We start from the raw sequence: 21,121 nt of genomic DNA on the forward strand, positions 1-21,121 counted from the left end.
TTCTACCCTTCCTTTCCTACTGCTCTTGAAGGTATAATAGAATCCTCGTGTTTTTTTCCAAACCTCCCTTTTGTTGTCCTCCTCCAACTTGTCAAGTTTGTTAGCATTAATGTCATATAAAGGCCACATTAGCATTGGAGGTTGCATAGTGAGTGGGCACCATAATTTAGGTCTAGCCTATTTTCCTTGCTCTAGATACTTTGGAGCTCGGTGAAGGGCAACTTCCAAGTTGATGGGACTATGTGGCTCTGACCTTTTAAGTGACTCAGGTAATCTGGCCCATCTACTTATAGCACTAGCCATACCTCTCTGAAAAGAAAAGGAGGGCAAGTTCTCATAATTAGCACAGGCCTTGGCTCTAGCAATCTATCCCTTACTCCCTTGTTCTTATCCCCATAAGTTAACCTAAACTAGTCCCTAAGAACTTCTTCTGGTTTGTTGCTTTCAACTCTTAACGATAGGGGTTCTATCCTTTCCTTGTCTTTGTAATTATTCAGTTGCCTATCATAGTTTGCTTCATTAGAAATCTAGGACATCAAAGCTCTTAAACCTATATCCCTTATATAAAGTAAAGGGTTCCATTGGGTTTCTAAAGGGATAACAAAATTATGCACATATAATTCACAAAGAAAATTTTGTTTTCAAAATGGTAGAGTCGAATATAAACCATAAAATTCCAAGGCTGATTTAAACTCTACATTTATATTCTTAAGGGTTAGCATGAGTTGGAATAAGAGAAATTGTTCTTTTAAACAAAGAGCATAAATTTGTGGTGACAGTGTATAGGTAAGTGCTTGATTAGACAATTTGAGGGCATGATCCATCCTTTCTTATTGATTCGCCAACTGCTCTTTTAAATCTATACTTTCTACATTTAGAGACACTATATCTTTCTTCATTCTTTTCCTCTCCTCTTCCCATAAGGCCTTAGCAAACATATCTTGTCCAAACAACTGAAAAATGAGTTTCTGTAGGGTAATGGAACTATTGTCTTCCTCATTGTTTCATTTCCTATTTCTTCGTTCCCTCCATAATTGTTCTACAATATCAATAAAACATGTTCATTTATAGGGAACTAGGGTGGTGTTTAGAAAAACTTGCTTAGGAACTGTTTCATCCCTACAGCTTGAAGTACCTAGTTGGTTTATCGGGGTATCATTTAGATTTTTATTAACCTCAACCCTACATTCCTTGTTAGGGTTTTTAAGAATGTTTTTAGTTTCAGGGTGAGGAGGAGAGTGGTCAAGAACAATCTATATAGGGGATTCTTTAGTAGATGGATTGGATGAGGGGGATTCTTTGAAAATTTGTCCTCTCATTCTAGAACTTCTTCTTATAAGGGTTTCTTCTAATATCACAGCCTTCTACCTACCTCCTCCTTTTGGTGTCTCTACTGCAAGAGTAACTACTGTAGGGCCCTTCTTAGTTCTCTTTTGCCTCACAACTATAGGGTTTGGCTCTTCTTTTACTAGAACAGAGTTTTCTTCTTGCAATTTTCATTTTCTCTTTGTTCAACTAGAGGTAGGTTTCTAGGTTTCTTGAACAGGAGAAGCCAAAATCTCTTGTACATTTTCTTGCACATTTTCTTTAACATTGCTTTGCACATTTTCAATTTCAGCCTCTTGAGTGCTTTGTTCATTAGTGGCAACTACATTCTCCTCACTAGGTTGTTCATGAAGGGTAGCTTGGGGTTGCAAGGTTTTGGCTTGGAAAAATTCCACCCATGATAGGGGAGAAACATCCCTAAGCAACCTTTCTATGAGTAATTTAATTAGGGCATGATGGGTGATGAAATTGTCTTTTCCTTTTTGATTTTTTTCCTCACTAATATGCAACATATTGTACAAGAAGTTAGGAACATTAACTGGATGATTATGCCTTATACAACTAAGCAATTTAAAATGATGTGCATGTAAATATGAAAATTTGCCTTTGCACGTGAGGTACCAACTAATGTGCATGGCTAGTTCATTGTATGGTGGCAGAAGATACATTTTCTTACATTCTTGCTTAGTAATGTCCATCTGAGGGTCGGTTGGTATGACAAATTGAGCTCTAGCAACCTCCTCACAACTTCTACATCTGAGAAAAAAATAGTATGCTCCACTAGTTCTTGCCTCTACAACTGTCCACACATTCTTCTTTAACACTTTCACTATCTGCACCGCTTCACTATTTTCCCCTTTCAGATTCATGTTTCTTTTGTTGTTTTACAAAACATTTCACATTTCATTTGATAGATAATTAATGACATAACGATTCGTTATGAGCAATAATGTGGCTTTAATGAGAGTAAATCATGGAAGTGTGTAAAAATCATCCAAAAATGGGGTTCAGATCACTTAAAATTTAAACGCAAGTGACATCATAGCCTGACAATAAAATAATTCAAAAATAAGGGGTACGACACCCAACCACTTGTGTACTTAAGGAAATATGAAGATTTGGAAAAATCTTTATGAATAAATGTAGTCGTTGGGTTTTAGTAACCTTCTTTGTCCCCTATGAAATAAGGACAAGTGTCCACACTTGTCAGAATTAGTACGGCGTAGAAAATTGATATAGCACCACCATAATATAAAGAATACGGTATAAAATGTAATTGACAAAATCTGCAAACTATAAATGAATTATAATTGTAAAACCTTATACCTATTAATTGATTTTCACACATACCAAAAGGTGGCAGAATTGATATCAATAGTGACAACATCCATCAATATCTCACGGAGTTTATTGAAAGCATTAGAAATGGATGACATGGAAATTGGGTGGATGGAAGGTAAAGAAATGAGATGAGGTGGATGGGTGGAAAGTAAAGAGATGAGATGGAATTAGAAAGTGAATGGAGAAATTTTGAAATTTATGTGGGCATAAAGTTTTTATTATGAGCATGCACAAAGAAATTAATGTTGAAGAGTGGCATATAGAAGATTGCCACCATCGGCTGTAGGAAGAGTTACCTTGTTTGTATTTGAATTTGGCCACTGGAACTACTGCAAGAAGTCCTCTTTTGTTTAGGGCCATTTATATAACTTGAGTCTGTGACCATTGATTAATAATTTGAAAGGTACTGGATAAATGCTAGTTAATTGAATAGCTCGATTATCAAAGACATGACTAATTTCATATGGACCCAACCATCTTGTCTACAACTTGCCTGACATATCTTTAAATTTGGAATCATATAGTAGTGCCCAATCACCAACTTGAAATTATTTACTAATAATATGAGAGTCATGCCATTGTTTCCTTTGCTTTTGTATAATTTAAGTACATTCCAAATTAGCTTTGTGCATTTCATCCAAAGAGTTAAGATGTAGAAGACATTCTCTCTATGCTATAAGAAGTTCAATTTCTAGCTCTAATGAAGTTCTTAAAGTTTTATGTTCAAATTTAATGTGAAGCATTACTACCTTTTCATACAAGAGCTCAAATGATGTGAATCCTATAGTAGTTTTCCATGTTGTTATATAAGCCCAAACAACTTCTTGTAATCTACTGGTCCAATCCCTATGATCTAGATGAACTATTTTTGTTAGGATGTTCTCTAGTTCACAATTTGTGACCTCTGCTTGTCCATTAGCTTGAGGGTGATAAGAACTAGATTTTTTGTGCCTACTTTAGAATAACTTGGGGGGGGGGGGGGGGGGGGGGGTGGGGTGTGAATTAGTTATTCAAGGTCCAAATGTCCAATTCAAACTTTTCATCAAGTAAAGTGAGCCTATTAAACTGTTCATCCATCCAAGCTTAAACTTTCCTTAGCAAGTTACTGTAAATCAACATGCAAACATAACACACGAAGTATCAACACATAACATAGTGATTTACATGGAAACCCAATTTGGGAAAAATCACCAGTAACATGCTACTCAATTCTCACCCTTCTAAAGTGATGCCCTATGAAAGGCTTGCTCTATTAAAGGCTACAACACACTATTAAATGTGACCAGGTTAAAGGATTTAACCACCCTGTTAGAAGTGGGCCTAGATAGAGGACTTTAGAACATTCATTTGGAATGCCACCTTGTTAAAGGATTTACAAATGGCTATAAAACCAACCTAAATCCATACGATTTTTATCCTAACTGATACAATTGCTAGAGAGTAACAATAAGGGGTTTTGACCTAATTATAGCATACAACTTAACTTTCATATTTCATATCACTCTTTAGCTCATAATATTGCCTGGCTTTTAGTCTCTACAGTTATGACAGCTTGTCCTCCTTTCAAGCTTTATCTCCTTAAGTCTCCATGCTCAATGTACCAGTGCAATCCTCTCTTTCTAACCACTTATCGAAGCATAGTCTTTGTGCTCTATTCTTCCTTCTCCTAGATGCCTTCTCTTTGACACCCTTTAATCACTTCACAATTTGGCACACCAATAGCTCTTACTTCTTGGTTTTCATATCCTTAAATAAAAGTCTAGAATTTCATTTCCTACTTTATTCTTCCCTCCTTTGATTTCAATTCAAATGGATTAGGTAGGATTAATTGAATCTAACCCACATTTTCATGAAGAATCCTCTTGAATTCACTCAAAAATAGTTTACATAGAATTTTGTGCCACCAGCTCATCATCCTTATCGTCCAACTAGTTCACAAAATTCAAGGTAACAAACTTGTCCGCTCAGATCTAGCAAATCTTTGACTTTTCAAATAATGCAACAGCTTGACACTATTGAAATTCTGGTGCTCGACATATACTGTGTTACTCAGCATCAACTATGTTTTACTGATGCTCAACACCTATTGTGGATTCACTCGGCATCTAATAAGATTTTCTAATGCTGAGCACCTATTACTTTGCTTGGCACCTAAACACACTTAGCTCCTTCTATATCATTCAGCACACACTAGATTTTCCATTTGCTTGGCTCTAACAAAAAATTTACTTGGCTTAAACTAGCTTGCTTGGCACTCACTAATGAATTTAGTTTAAGCTTTCTAGGTAAACTTGTTACAACTTATTTCTAAGTGTGGCCAACATCTATATCTTTAAGTATGTTATCAATACATTATTTAACCATTGTCTTAGCTAATCCTTGCACTTCATTAGAAAACCATAACTCTTGTTAAATTTTATTGATTAAATCCTCCTTCATCAATCAACTAAGTGATAGTTCTTGGATCTTATAAGCGATTGTCATTCCTAAAAGTAGTAGGTTTGACATCAATGACAAATTAATGATTGAAAGCATTATTTATCAACAATCTCCCTCTTTTAATCAATCTTCTTCTCACAATGATCTTTTCAATCAAATTCCCAACAATCTCCCTCTTTGGCATTGATGGAAAACTAAACCGATCAACCATCAAACCAAACTATTCAACCATGTTATTAAAATGCTAACTAGGTTAGAATAGTAAGTCAAATGCCAAAAAGAAGTTGTGTAATCTTTAGTTTTCACATCTCCCTCTCTTGATCTACTATCTTGATTGTTTTACTTCTACTTCTCCCTCTTAGCTGTTGTATCCTTTTTCCTTCCTTTCTGCCCTTCTTACATTCTCTCCCTCTATATGGATTGCTCATCTTCTGCTCTTTTGGTATTTAACTACTTCTTTCTCTATGCATAAATTTGATCAGTTTCTTCATTCTTCTTCATCTGCTCCCTCAATTGTTGATCAATTTTTTCTATTTCTCCCTCTTTGACAACAATGCCAAAGACATATTATCTTAGCATCTTAACATGCAAGTGTAGCATTTGTAGGTTCTCTCAATTTCTCCCTCTATTACCTTGCTTGTGACTAGTTTGAAACTTCATCACTTTAATTACTTCAGGAAAAATCCTAAAGTATCCTTTACATCAATGTGTAATATTTCAACAATCAATTCATTTGATGCAGGGCAGTCTTTTTTGTTAATTAAGTAGCCTTGGCTAGGGGTATCACCCATAACTAACCTCTTAGATATTCAAAAACATCTTTGGGTAAAGCTTTTGTAAAAATGTCAGCAATTTGTTCCTTTGAATTGATATATTCCATCCTTGCTTGTCTTCCACCAATTCTCTTACATAGTGATACTTAATTACAATATGCTTGATTTTGGCACGCATTACAAGATTCTTTGATATGTTGATGGCACTTGTATTATCACAATAAAGTTTTACAAGCTCATTTACCTCTTCCTTCATACCTTGCAACAAATGTTTGATCCATACGATATTAGTGCAATTGATAATAGCTACAACATATTCAACTTCTGCTATTAACTGTGAGGTACAACTTTGCTTTTTGCTGGTCCAAGTAATCAATTTTTTACCTAAGAAAAATGCTTCTCCACTAGTACTTTTTCTATCATCAATATTACCTCCCTAATCTGTATCAATGTAGGCTCTTAACTCAAAATTTTCACTCCTCTTGTAGTACAAACCAAAGTCATTAGTTCCTTTTAGGTACCTTAGTATTCTCTTTACTGCCATTAGAGGACTTTCCCTTGGATTTTTAGAAAATCTTTCCACTATTCCAATAGCTAATGCAATTTTTGGTCTACTATGTACAACATACTACAACTTTCCAATCATTGATCTATACATTATCTAATTTATTTCATCTGACTCATCATTCTTTGATAACTTATGTCTTGTCACAATTGGTGTGCTGACTAGTTTTGAGTCTTCTCATCCAAATGTCTTGAGTATCTCCTTGATGTGTTTTCATTGGGTCACAAATATTCCATGCTTCAATTGATGTACTTGCAATCCAACAAAAAAATTAATTTCTCCAAACATTGACATTTCTAACTCATGTTTCATTTTATTAGCAAAATCTTTGCATAAAATATCTTTTCCTCCAAATATTATATCATCAACAAAGATTTCAGATATCAAAATGTCTTTACCTTTTTCTACCTTGATATACAAGTTGTTGTTGTGATCTGTTCTCTCAAATCCTATCTTCACAATATATTTGTGTAGTCTCTCATACCATGCTCTAGGTGCTTGCTTTAAACCATAGAGTGCTTTATGTAGTTTGTAGACCATATCCGTGTTCTTGTCATCAAAAAATCCCTCAAGTTGTTCTATGTAGACTTCCTCTTCTAGTATACCATTCAGAAAAGAAAACTTTACATCCATTTGGTAAACTTTGAAACCTTTGTAAGCAGCATATGCAACCAATGTTCTTACTCCTTCCATTCTTGCAATAGGGGCAAATGTTTCTCCATAATCTAGTCCTTCTTCTTGTGCATAACCTTTGTAGACTAGTCTAGACTTGTTTCTTGTTATCTCACCATTTTCATCAAGTTTATTTCTAAAGAGCCATTTGGTACCAATTACATTCTTATCAGCTAGTATGGGAACTAGGGTCCATGATTTGTTCTTCTCAATCTGGTCTATCTCCTCTTCCATAACTTTATACCAGTCATCATCTTGTAGAGCATCTTTCACTATTTTTGGCTCAACCTTGCTCAGCAAACATGATTCATTTCTTAGTCTATTCCTTGTCATTGGTCTTGAATCCTTGTCACCAATGGTTTGTTTTGTAGGGTGATGTCATCTCACATACTTGGCTAGTCTTAGTTTTTTCCTTCTTTCCATGTTTGATCCTTTAGTTTCAAAGTCATTTTTCTCTTCTCCATTTGGTATTTCATCATCTCTTCTATGTGTACTATTTTAGAATCAAAATGTGCATTTTTTTCATTTTGCAACTCAGCTTCTGAATGCAACTTGACATTCACTAGTTGTGACTCGGATGATACTTGAATTTTTTGTTGATTCCCAACTTGATTGGCAACATTATCTTCAACAATCATTCCTTCATAGAAGTATACAAGGGATCTATAATCTTTTGATTGCTTCGATTCATCAACTTGGACTTTTGCATGCTCATCAAAATTTGCATTTGTACTATTCACAATCTTGTTAGTGTTAGTATTCAAACACTTATATGCTTTGCTTCTAGTGGAGTATCCAAGAAATATGCCTTCATCACTTTTTGCATCAAACTTGCTATTTCTAGTATCTTTAAAAATATAGCATCTACAACCAAATACTTTAAAATGTTTTGCATTAGATGAGTGACCATATCACAATTCAAAGGGTGTTGCATTTGTTCCTTTCTTGACTTGGACTCTATTTAGGGTATAAAAAACAATACTTATAGCTTCTCTCCAGTACTTTAGATCAACATTTTTCTCCATCATCAATGTTCTAGCATAGTCTATCACTGATCTATTCCTTCTTTCTATAATGCCATTCTATGTGGGAGTTCTTGGTGCTGATGTTTGCCTTTTGATACCTTTATCATTGAAAAATATCTCAAATTCTTTTATGTAAACTCTCCTTTGTCTGATCTTAAGCACTTCAGAATCTTTCTTGTTTCTTTTTCAACTTTGGCCAAATACTACTTAAACATTTGAAATGCATCAGATTTTTGCTTCAAAAACAATGCAGTCATCATCTTGGAGTAGTCATCCACAAATAGCATTATGTATCTATCTCCCTTGTAGCTTTGTACTTTTATTAGCCCACATAAGTCTGTATGAACTAGCTCTAGTACTTCTTTGGATGTGTAGGTTTTGCTTTTGAAGCTTGATTTGGTCTTCTCTCCTAGTTGACATTGTTTGCACATTGTGTTTTCAGGCTTCTTTAGTTTGGGCAAACCTCTAACTTTCTTCTTTTTACTGATGCTAATTAGATTTTCAAAGTTAACATGACACAACCTTTTATGCCATAACCACACATCATCAAATTTAACAAGAAAAGTTGCATCTTTCATATCTAGGTAAAATAGATTACTTTTTGTTTGTTCACCTTTTCCTATTAGATTTCCATCAGTGTCATAGATTTTGGCAGTTTTGTTTCCAAATTCTACTTTGCAACTTACATTGCCTAACTATGATACACTCAAAAAATTATAGTTCAATCCTTCAACATAGTATGCATTATCACATGAAATTTTCTCTATAAGTTTAATTGAACATTTTCCTTTGATTTGACATGGAGCATCATTTCCAAATCTAACACTATTTTCATCATATTGAGTAAAGGTAATAAACTTACTTTTGTCTCCTGTCATGTGATGTAAGCATCCACTGTCTATAATCCACTTGTCATTCTTGTTTACACAAGTCACCAATGATGTTTCCTCATCTTCATCTTCATTGGATTCATCCTTCATGGCTACATAAACTACTTTATCATCATTCTCATCAGAATCTTCTTCAATAATGTAGCATATTTTTCCTTTGTCCTTGTAATCTCTGCTATCATCTTCTCTCTTGTTCTTTTACTTATTTCCTTCTTTTTAGTTCTTCTTCTTTGTACACCTTACAACAATATGACCTATGTCAATACAATTTAAAAAAATGATAGGTAGCTTACCTTTGAATTTACCTTTGCCTCTGTGGAATGTTCTGGCTAGTAGTGCTTCCAACTGTTCCACATCTTCCTCATCTATGTTGTTGTCACTGGATGCATGTTTCCCTTTTCTACTCTTCTTCTTTGTTTTCACCTCCTTAGTGTCTTTCAATTTCAGCTTGGCCTTGAAAGTAGATTCAAGATTCTCGTGTCTCTAGTTATCAAAGTTGGACAATTCAAATGCAGTAAGTATTCTCACTATTCCTTCAAAGGCTAGTGTGTTTCCTTGTACACACCTTAGCTCTTGGATGGCTGAAACTCTAATAGCATAGATGGGGAATAGGGTCCTTAGGTATTTGCTATTAATAGTCTCTTCTTCCAATTGACCACCCAGACTTCTTATTTCACTTACCACTTCTTTCATTCTAGAGCCATATTGAGCAACATTATCAACTTCTTCCATTTTCATGTCATCAAACTTTTCTCTAAGGCTTTATCTCTTTGCTCTCTAAACATTTTGATCTTCTTTATAGATATCTGAAAAAGGCTTTCCACATCTTGAATGTAGTGTCACAACCTTTGATGTCATAAAATTTAGCATAGCTAAGTGCAGAGGCAATCTCCAACATTACCTGATTGTGCTCCTTCCTTTTGTTCAAATCATCTGTAGAGAGGGGTCCAGCTGGATCGACATGCTCCACTCCAATTAAGGTTTTTAAATAATCACTTATTGATCCAAGGTGCAATTTCATCAGACTCTACCATGCAATGAAGATATCTTTTTTGAGCTTGGGAACTTCTCTCTTGGACATCTTGATCTTCCTGCTTCTAGTGCCTTGAAACTAAATCAACAGATGGCTCTGATACCAATTGTTAGAAATGCTTTAGAATAACTAAGAGAGGGGGTGAATTAGTTATTCAAGGTCCAAATGTCCAATTCAAACTTTTCATCAAGTAAAGTGAGCCTATTAAACTGTTCATCCATCCAAGCTTAAACTTCCCTTACGTAACAAGTTACTGTAAATCAACATGCAAACATAACAAATGAAGTATTAACACATAACACAGTGATTTATATGGAAACCCAATTTGGAAAAAACCACTAGTAACATGTTACTCAATTCTCACTCTTCTAAAGTGATGCCCTATGAAAGGCCTACCCTATTAATGGCTACAAAATACTTAAATGTGACCTGGTTAAAGGATCTAACCACCTTGTTAGAAGTGGGCCTGGTTAGAGGACTTTAGAACATTCACTTGGAATGCCACCCTGTTAAAGGGTTTACAAATAGTTTTAAAACCAACCTAAGCCCATAGGATTTTACCCTAACTAAGATAATTTCTAGAGAGTAACAATAAGGGGTTTTGACTTGATTACAGCATACAACTTAACTTGTAGATTTCAGATTACTCTTCAACTCATAATATTGCCTAGCTTTTAGTCTCATTAGTTTTGATAGCTTGTCCTCCTTTGAAGGTTTGTCTCCTTGAGTCTCTATGCTCAATGTACCAGTGCAATCCTCTCTTTCTAACCACTTATTCAAGTAGAGTCTCTGTGCTTAGTTCTTCCTTCTCCTAGATGCCTTCTCCTTGACACCCTTCAATCACTTCACAATTTGGCACACTAGTAGTTCTTACTTCTTAGTCTTTGACTCCTTAAATAGAAGTTTGTAATTTCTTTTTTCACTCAATTCTTCCCTCCTTTAATTTTATTTCGAATGGATTAGGTAGGATTCATTGAATCTAACCCACATTTTGTTTCTTCTGGAAACATCATGAAGAATTGTCTTGAATTTTCTCAAAAATGGTTTACATAGAATTTTGTGCCACTAGCTCATCATCCTTATCCTCCAACTAGTTCACAAAATTCAAGGTAATAAACTTGTCAGCTCAGATCTAGCAAATCTTTGACTTTTCAAATAATGCAGTAGCTCAGTGCTATTAAAATTTTGGTACTCAACACATATTGTGTTACTCGACATCAACTACATTTTACTGATGCTCGACACCTATTATGGACTCACTTGGCATCCACTAAGATTTTCTAATGCTCAACACCTATTACTTTTCTCGATACCTAAACATGCCCGGCTCCTTCTATATCATTCGACACACACTAGATTTTCCATTTTCTCGGCTCTAACTAAAAATTTGCTTAGCTTAAACTAGCTTTCTTGGCACTCACTAATGAACTTAGTTTAAGCTTTGCAATTAACTTTGTTACAACTTATACTTCTAGTGTTTCTAAGTGTGAGAAACCTTTGTATCTTTGAGTATGTTATCAATACATCATTTAACCATTGTCTTAGCTGATCCTTGCACTTCATTAAAAAACCATAACTCAACCTTTTCCTTAGGTGCTCTTGTTACATATTTTTGATTAAATCCTCCTTCATCAATCAACTAAGTGAAATTACTTGGATCTTATAAGTAATTGTCATTACTAAAAATAGTAGGTTTGACATCAATGACAAAACAATGATTGAAGAAATTATTTATCAACAATCTCGCTCTTTCAATCAATCTTCTTCTCCTAATGATCTTTTCAATAAGATTCCCAACATGTTTCATCAACTCTAAGATAAGATTAGAGGTAAATTGTGCACCTTGGTTAGTGACTAGCTCTTTGGGTACACCATAGTAGGTAAAAATTTCTTCATGTAGAAATGCTGCAACTTTTTTATCACAAGTATGCTTCATGGCTTTGAGTTCAACCCATTTTGTTAGGTAATCAGTGCACACAAGAATATAGGATTTCCCATTAGATGGAGGATCAATTGGACCAATGAAGTCCATGCCCCATTTTTCAAATGGTGTTAATGCCATCTGAGAGTTAAGAGGCATTTCATCTATTCTTGTTGGTTGCCCATCCTTTGATAGTTATCACACTTCCGTGTATAGTTGGCTACATCTTTGTGAAGTGTAGGCCATTAATAACCAGTTGTCAAGATTTTCAAGGTTGTTCTTTTTGCTACAGACTGTTCTCCACATGATTCATTATGAAATGCATATAGAATGTCCTATGTCTCATCCTCTCTCACACATCTTCTCATAACTTGACCAGGTCTAGTGTAAAACAAGAGATTATCTGTCCAGCAGAAACAAAAATTTTTCTCTACAAGGAGCTTCTTTTCTTTGTAAGAGAAATGTTCTGGTATTTTATTAACTACAATGTAATTAGCAATTCCTACATACCATGAAGTTTGAAAGGAAATATGAAATAAATGCTCATCTAAAAATGCACCATCTACCAAAGTAGTGTCAGTATCATCATGATGGATTCTTGGTAAATAATCAGCTACAACATTGGCTTTTCCAAGCTTATCAACAATAGTTATATCAAATTATTGCAACAATAATAACCTTCTTGCTAACCTGCCGATTATAGTAGGTTTATTCATGAGATATTTAATTGCTAGATGATCAGTATGAACAAATATGGAATAGCCAATTATGTAAATTCAGGTCATAAACTACTACTAGCAATTCTTTTTCTAGTCATTGTGTAGTTTAATTCTAGTCCATGAAGGCTCTTGCTAATATAATAGATTGCATTTTGAAGATTTTAGGATTGTTGTGCTAGAAATACACCTATGGCATAATCAGAGGCATCTGTGTCTATATATATATATGAACAGGAAAATTCTAATCAGGGCCTTGTAAAAATAGGGCTGTAGTTAGAAGTTTCTTAAGTTATAGGAAGGCTACATCACATTGAAATGTCCAACTAAATTCAGCTTCTTTTGTGAGTAACTTATACAAGGGACTAGCTATTTTTCTAAAATCTCTTATAAAATGTGTGTAATATCCAACATGACCTAGAAAAGATCTTACATCCTTCAATTTTGTAGGTATGGGTAATGTTTGAATTACCTCTATCTTAGCTGGATCCACTTGTATTCCTATAGTTTATATGAAATGACCAAGTACCACACCTTCCTACATGAACATGAAAAATTTTTCACTATTAAGTGCCAAATTATATTCTTAACACCTTACCAAAACCTTTTCAAGGTTCATCATTGCTTCCTCAAAAGTGACTACAAATTTTGTGAAATCATCCATATATATTTCCATACAATCATGTGATATATCGACAAAGATGCTAATAACAGCTTGTTGGAACATTGCAAGAGCATTACATAGACCAAATGGTAAAATAGAGTATGCAAAAGTACCCCATGGGCATGTAAATGTTGTTTTGTCTTGATCCTCAAGAGCAAATATTTGGTTATAACCACTATACCCATCTAGAAAAGAGAAATACTTCTTTCCAACTAGAGTGTCTAGAACTTGGTCTATAAATGGTAAAGGAAAGTGATCCTTTTTGATGGCCTTGTTCAATTCTCTATAATCTACACAAATTCTCCATTTTCCTCCCTTTTTAAGCACTATGACCAGGGTTGACACCCATCTACTATCAGATATGGATAAATAAAACCATCATCAAGCAATTTTTGCAATTCAATTTTAACTATCTCTCTAAGGCTTGGATTTATCCTTCTCTAAGGTTGATGAAGTGGTAGAAAACATTCATTGATGTATATCCTATGGGTGCATAGTGTAGGACTCAACCCTTTCATATCACTATAGTCCTATGCAAAGGCTTTTTCATGCCTTTGAAGTAACTCTTTTAACTGTTTCATCTATGTGGGTGTTAATTTGGGATTAACATGGAGATTATGACCTTTAGTTAGTTCAACAATAGTGGTGGACTCTATCATAGCAGCTTCAAATATTGGACTTGCTTTTAATTCACACAGTAAGAGTGGATGAAAAATGTTAGATTCTTTGAACAAAGTATAATTCTTATCACATTCTTCATATGTGATTAATTCCAACACAGAACTTTCAAACACATCATTTTCTACTACACAACTATTAGTAAGGATGCTCTAAGGTACCAAATCTTCCTCTTGTAGCTTTACAAAGGATTGTCTATGCAATATCATGAGCTATACTATAGAATTTAACTCTTCTTCTTCATCCCCTAAATCTAACCAAACAGATTTTCTCAAATTTGGTAATAGTTGTGCTGGAGGATATAAATCAAATTTCTTTGTTGCTTGGCCTTTTGATATGGTCATATTCCTTGATCTACAACTTATATTTACATCAACTGTGGCTAACCATGGTCAACCTAGGATGATAGGGTAACTAGAAAGATTAACTTTGGGGGATAAAATCATGAAGTATGTAGGATACTCTAGAGAATCTAAGGGTACAACTATGTTTTCTATCATCCCATCGGGGGTGATAGTAGAACTATCTACAAGTTGCAGAATCGTTGGAGTAGCCCTTACTCCTTCTATTTTCAACTTCTTCATAGTGTCCTTGGTCATGATATTTATAGAAGTGCCAAGATCTATTAAAGAATTTTTAACAAATTGACCATTTATACTAAAATTCACTATTAGACTTTCTAGATTAAAATATTTTGGTGTGATCAAATTCCATAACATGATGTTATCCAATTGTCCCATAGAATGGATTGCGGTGGGGTCCTTTTTCTTCTTTCCAAGCTTCTTTAGGTAAGCATCTCTAATGGATTTTCCATAGAATAGAACATCCTTAATGGCTTGAAACATGGGTTTTTGGACATGTATGTTCTTCAACTAATCGACAATATCAAAAGGCTATTCCTCTACTTGTATAGGTATGATTTGTATAAAATTTTATAGAAAAGGAGGTTCTACTGCTGGTTGAGCTTGGGTTGACATGGTGACATTGATTGGGTCAATTATTTCAGCAAATGAGGGTTTTGATGCTATAGGAGGATTTGGTATTTCAGTTATAAGAGGTAGTTTAGGCACTAGTAAACTTGTACTAGATCTTAGATGTTTATCTGCAACACTTAGAGCATAAGCAGGATACTGTTGAGCATTTGTACTATGGCTATTGGCTATTTTGGTTTGGCTTAGGTTGTGCAGGTAACTGTGTCTACTTTTGAGATCTAGGATTTGCAAGTGGTGGCATTAGAGAAGGTTTTTGAACTGGAGGTGGTAATTGTGGAGTAGTAGTATTTTGGTTAGGCCACTGTTGAGATCCCCTCCATTGGTTCATAGACTACCAATTCTCTTAGAGTGATTGCCATTGGTTTTGCTAGTTTTGCTAGTGGTTCTGTTGGTTTTTCCATTGGTTACTTTGTTGATTAGGCTAGGGTGGTGGGGAATTTTGAGGCCATTGAGATTGTTGCAAGTTTTTTTGTCCAGCATTGTTCCAATTAGGTTGATATTGTGGAGGACCTTGGGAATTATAGTTTTTCCATTGATTACCATATGAGTTTAAATTTTGCAAAGGGTCCTAAGGCATACCTTGATGTTGGGCCCATGGTCGGCATTGAGCAACAAAAAATACTTGCACATCATCTCTATCTTTCTTGAGGTACTTAGTTGGAAGATGTTGATTCTCCTTGCTTGCAACCGGTTTACATTGGCAATCCTTCTTTTGCTTTGGACAATGAGGGTAGTATTCAACCAGCTATAGCTTAACTTCTCCATACTTCTTCTTTGTAGTCATTATGTCAAGATGTGTAGCGACATCATTGATGATGTCTTACTTAAAACCTGACAATAGGTTAGATATCTCGAAATTTGAAATACCCTTACTGATTCCTTTAGTGACTGTGGAATGAGGTCCTTGGCCTTTCTTCATGGTTGACCTTGAATAGTTCTAACAGATCTTCTTAAGGTCTTCCTAGGAAGCTTGATATAAATTACCACCAGCCATCAGGTCTAGCACTTCTAGATAGTTATCATTCACACCTCTTAGAAAGACTAGCTTTTGTGAATCCTTAGACAACACATGCTAAGGGTTGTTCTACAGTGTATATAAGAAACATGAAACATAGTCTTCCAATGTTTCTTCCTCCTATGATATCCTAAAGTCATCATCTCCTCTTGAACCAAATCCTTTGCAATACCATTTGTACTTATCTAGAAACAAAGTTTGCATTTCATCCTAAGTTCCTATTGTATTGGCTCTAAGCCCATGAACCATCATAGAGCTGATTCTTTCAATGTTGTTGGAAACAATTTGATCTTATGGGCATTAGTGTTGTAGTCAAAACTATGACAAAGTATGTCAAACTCAAACAAGAAAGTATCAGGGTCTTCGATTGCAAGACCATAGAACTTTTGAAGGGTAGCTGTAGGTTTATTCTTGATATTATCAGTATTTATAAGGCTAAGGAGAGGAAATGGAATAGTAGGTTGTGCCATTACTAGAGGTATTAGATTATGAGGTTGCTACTGAAAAGGGACATTAGGTACTAGATGATTAACAACTGGTGGATTCAAAGCAATATTATCAAGAAAATTGGCCAAAACTTTAGTGAAAGGCTAAAGACCACTTGTATCTATTGGTTCAACTCTTGATGATGATGTTGTGGGAAAAACAGGGCTTGCATCTTCAAAAGGCAACTCAACTTCTTTTTCTTCAATTTCTTTGTTCAAATTAATAAACTCTTGTGGAGGAAATCTATCATATTCATCTCATCATGTTCCTCTTCAATGCATGCAATTAAACTCTTCAAATAGGTGAAGGAAGCTTCAAAACAAGAAATTTCTTTAAAAACTTTATCTAAGAACTATGACTCAAAAATGCTCCTAGCTTGACACTATCCCTGGAAGTGACACCAAAAATGGTCTACCTCATAATAGGTGTATCATATTCATGCTTTGGGCCATGCTTAGGAATAATGTATTCAATCTAAGGACTATTTTTTACACTATGAGGTGTATTTAATCTTGTCAACCTAGGGACATATACTTTAAATGGTTGGCACAGTATGTGCACTAGATCTCTTAATGAGTCACTAAGCTTATGTTGTAGGAAAGTAAAATGCAAGGAAAGGAACTTAAAATATTGCTACAGGGAACTAACACACTTAACTTTATGAATACTCGAAATACAATTAAAGGCTAACAAATATTCCAACTCAGTTCATCCACTATAACTATTCTCACATATGCTACAAGAACATTCATGAAGTGTGATACTACAGGAAGGAACTTACAACTTCTACTTACAATATTAAAAATACTTAGAAATAAATCTATACTATCCTAATCTAATCCACCTTCCAAGTGGCCCCCCTTGGTCAACTTCAACTAAACTACTAACACAGGATAGAAGCCAAAAACTATTTCATTAGATTTTAGAAATTCATTACATGGAAACAACACATAGAACTGTAAAAACTCAACTCAAAGTTAACAATCTATTCTCATAAACTATTTATCCCTAACTAAACTAACACACTTGGTCTGATTCCTATGTATAGGAGATCGACGCTTATTCCAAAATAGAAAAGTAAACAACCTAGCTATAAATTTGCAGGAGTGAAAGAAAGAAAATAACAACTCAACATGGGAAGAACAGATAACGGCTTAGGGTTGGAACAATAAAGTCTAAACATCTGCTTACCATAGGAATAAATGAAAAGAATGGAATAAGTCTTCATAGCCCTCCATACTCACTGTCATGTCCTTTGGAACCATTATGACTTTACTCCACCATGGCTACAGCTCAGTGTTCTTTTCTCTTTGAATGCTATTGGTTGTCTTCACGCTCATCTTTGAATTCTTCCAATCATCTTTCAACTACATTGCTAATAGGTTAGTTATAATGCAAAGATAATTGTAAATAAGCATTTTTAAATTAAATTCAAATATAAGAACACACATTTTGATAATTATATGAAATACTACATCATATATATGATATTGGCAAAAGATGATATATTATCTACCCATAGGTTAATCATTGGTTTAGGTAAACATAGATCCACAAATGTTTTGGTGAAAATGAAATAGAGTATTAACAAAGTGTTTAAAAACTATCATGAAATAGAGGCAATAATTATCCTCATTAAAGGTTTTACTTACTAAATTCTATTAAATCACCAATGGAACATCATGTTCACTTGCTTGTCACTAAATTATCCTCAATTTCCTCAAAATCACTTATGCACTTGAATTTTCCTAGTAAAGTAAAAATGAATGTCCAAATTTGACATTTGCCTTCAATTTCACTAATTATGTCTATAATAAATGCATTTGTACTTTGGTAGGTGCATAACAGGTGTCTCATCCTTTTGTTCCTCTTTTCAAATAATCAATCACTATCACCTCACTTAGTTAATACCAATCTTCTTGGCCAATACATTAGTGCAATCATCATAAGTTCTTAGTCTATATTGTAGTGCTTTGTCAACATAGATTTTATTACTAATGCTCAACACTTGATAATCAAACATATTTTAGTTTCCAATACTTCTCTCAAATTTTTCCTAATACATCTTGATTCATGCTGATATGGAATTTTATCAATTTGATTTTTAGGAACTGATGTGTGATATTTCATTAATTTTATAGTCCCTTACATACCTTCTTTTTCTTACTTAGATGACGTGTGATAACCTGATCCATTGGATTTGGTGATCTCAACTTTTCTTTCTCCATTATTTCTAGCTTCCACTATCTCTTTCAATGTTTTCTTTACCTCATCTTTTCCTTTCCCTTTTTTATATCTATTGTTTGGTGTTGGTGCTCTTGTTCTATAGTTCTTACTAATATGTCAAACCGTAAGATAATTGAAACAAAATAGATTTTCATTCAACAATTTCTTATAGTTACCTCTAAAATGTCTCTCTATAATATTCTATAAAATGTGCCCATACTCTCCACAATAATGACAATTATACCACATGTTGTAATCCCAATTGTAAGAGTTACCTTGATTAGGTACATGTGTTTTATTTTCAGATGTCCTTAGATTTTTCCTTTGATCTACATTCATGATCACTGTGTCCATATTTGTGATAGTTATAATAATGTCCTTCAAATATTGATGTAGTGGGTGTATTACTTTTATTTGATCTATATTCAAGTGCTTGGTGTCCTTGCTTCTTTCAATTAAAATAGTTACTAGTAAACTTAGGTTTAGGGTTATGCATACCATTTTTATTCTTGCATATGTTAGCAGTGTATCCAAGTTTACTACAATGATGACAAATAGGTTTTCCTATGGACTTGATATTTCTTTTCTCTCCATTCTTTGATAACTCTCTTGGCTTAGTAGATGAAGAGTTCTTGTTATGTCCTAGACTAGAAGTATCATTGGATGAACTTTGTGATCTCATCATTTCTTCAAACTATTTTATAGCTTCACTTGGTTTATTTATTTTTTTAGTAGTTCTTTCTTAGACCTTAGCTCATTTCTCAGCTAATCACTTTGTAATCTTAGATTTTTGATCTCCATTTCCTTTCTTTTCAACTTCTAAATTTCTATTAGCAAATAGTTCATCATGTCCAACTAATTTTTTGTGAGCTTTTGCTCCTCAAATGACCTTTCTTCAAGTTTGGTAGCCATTTGTCTTTTCTTTTCTTTAGCCATGACTTTATCTTCTTCTACTTTATTCTTTTGTTTAGTCAACTCAAATAATCTTACTAACTGAATTTCTTATTCTCTCTTGAGTTCTTCGACATCTTTGTTCAGAATGTTATTCTTCTATAGTAGATATGCTATTGTTGCATCACTATCATTAGTAAACCCACTATTATGCAATCCTTGTGTATTAATTTCCTTGTATAGTGTATCAATTTGCTAAATAGACATTTATTCTATTTTCTCTAAATATTTCCTTAACTCTTCTTTTGCTCCTTTAAGTTGTTGCAATATGATCTAGATTTCAATCATTTGATTCTCAATGATTTTTCGCATCTTGTATTCCTCCATCTTCAAGATATGATCCTCTTAAGTTGTTAGACTTTTTCGAGAGAATTGAGCTCTAAAATCAATTGTTGGAGATCTAAATGGGAAACAAGATACTAAGAGGAGGGAGGGGGTGGCGAATAAGGATCTATGACACTTTTCACTAATAAAAAAAAAATCATACCTAATCCATATGATATCTAAAATATTATACCATATAAATATAAAGATGTAATGCTAAAGTGAAATCTATCTAAGCATAACATCCATGAAAAATCACCAACACATAACACAATGATTTTGGTTACCTAGATATACTTAACTATGAAGGTAAAATTGGGGTGGGGGTAAAACCCATAATGGTTCACTATTTTAATAAAAAAAAAACCTATTAGGGTTATACTTTTGATCATATAAGATAATCTATCCTATGAGGGGTCTACTCTATTAAAAGAATTTAAGACTATTAGGTCTTACCCTTTTAAAGGATTTTACACTTACAATAAAGTAAGGACTTTCTTAGGAGATTTGAAATAGGTCTATTAGAATCACTCCTTTAAGAGATTTACCATAATTCAATCTATTAAAATTGATTCAGTACCTGACCCCTCAATTTTCTATGACAACTTATTAGAGATCTCCTATTTTTAAAATATCAATTTGATATCTATGTTATGTCCTTCACTTCTTTGGTTGCACTCTCTGAACTCCTTTGCTCTATTTAGCTTGTTCATTCCTTTACTTTGCTTCCATACATATACACATGCCTTGTTATGATTCTAAGGTAGGAACCCTTCTTAAATAGATAATCTTGAAAGTTATAGGATCAACGATCCATATTTCATCCTTTTGCAATTTTCTATTCTAATTTTTTAGTTGGTTACTTTTCTTGCCTAGGGATTAATAACTTCTAACAAAAGGTGTAATCTCCTCCTTAAATATCTCTTCAATCTTTAAATGTCTTGTAGAGGTAGGATATAATTATTTACATAAGTGTTTGAGCAATTAAAAACTAACATATTGGTTTACTCACCACTTGAATGTTCTGATGCTCGATCATAACTTTCATATTGTCACTTAGCTTTTGCTCACTCAATATATTATG

Source organism: Cupressus sempervirens, chromosome 7 (assembly GCF_028749045.1).
Source record: "Cupressus sempervirens isolate cs-2001-9-10 chromosome 7, ASM2874904v1, whole genome shotgun sequence".
Classification (NCBI taxonomy): domain Eukaryota; kingdom Viridiplantae; phylum Streptophyta; class Pinopsida; order Cupressales; family Cupressaceae; genus Cupressus; species Cupressus sempervirens.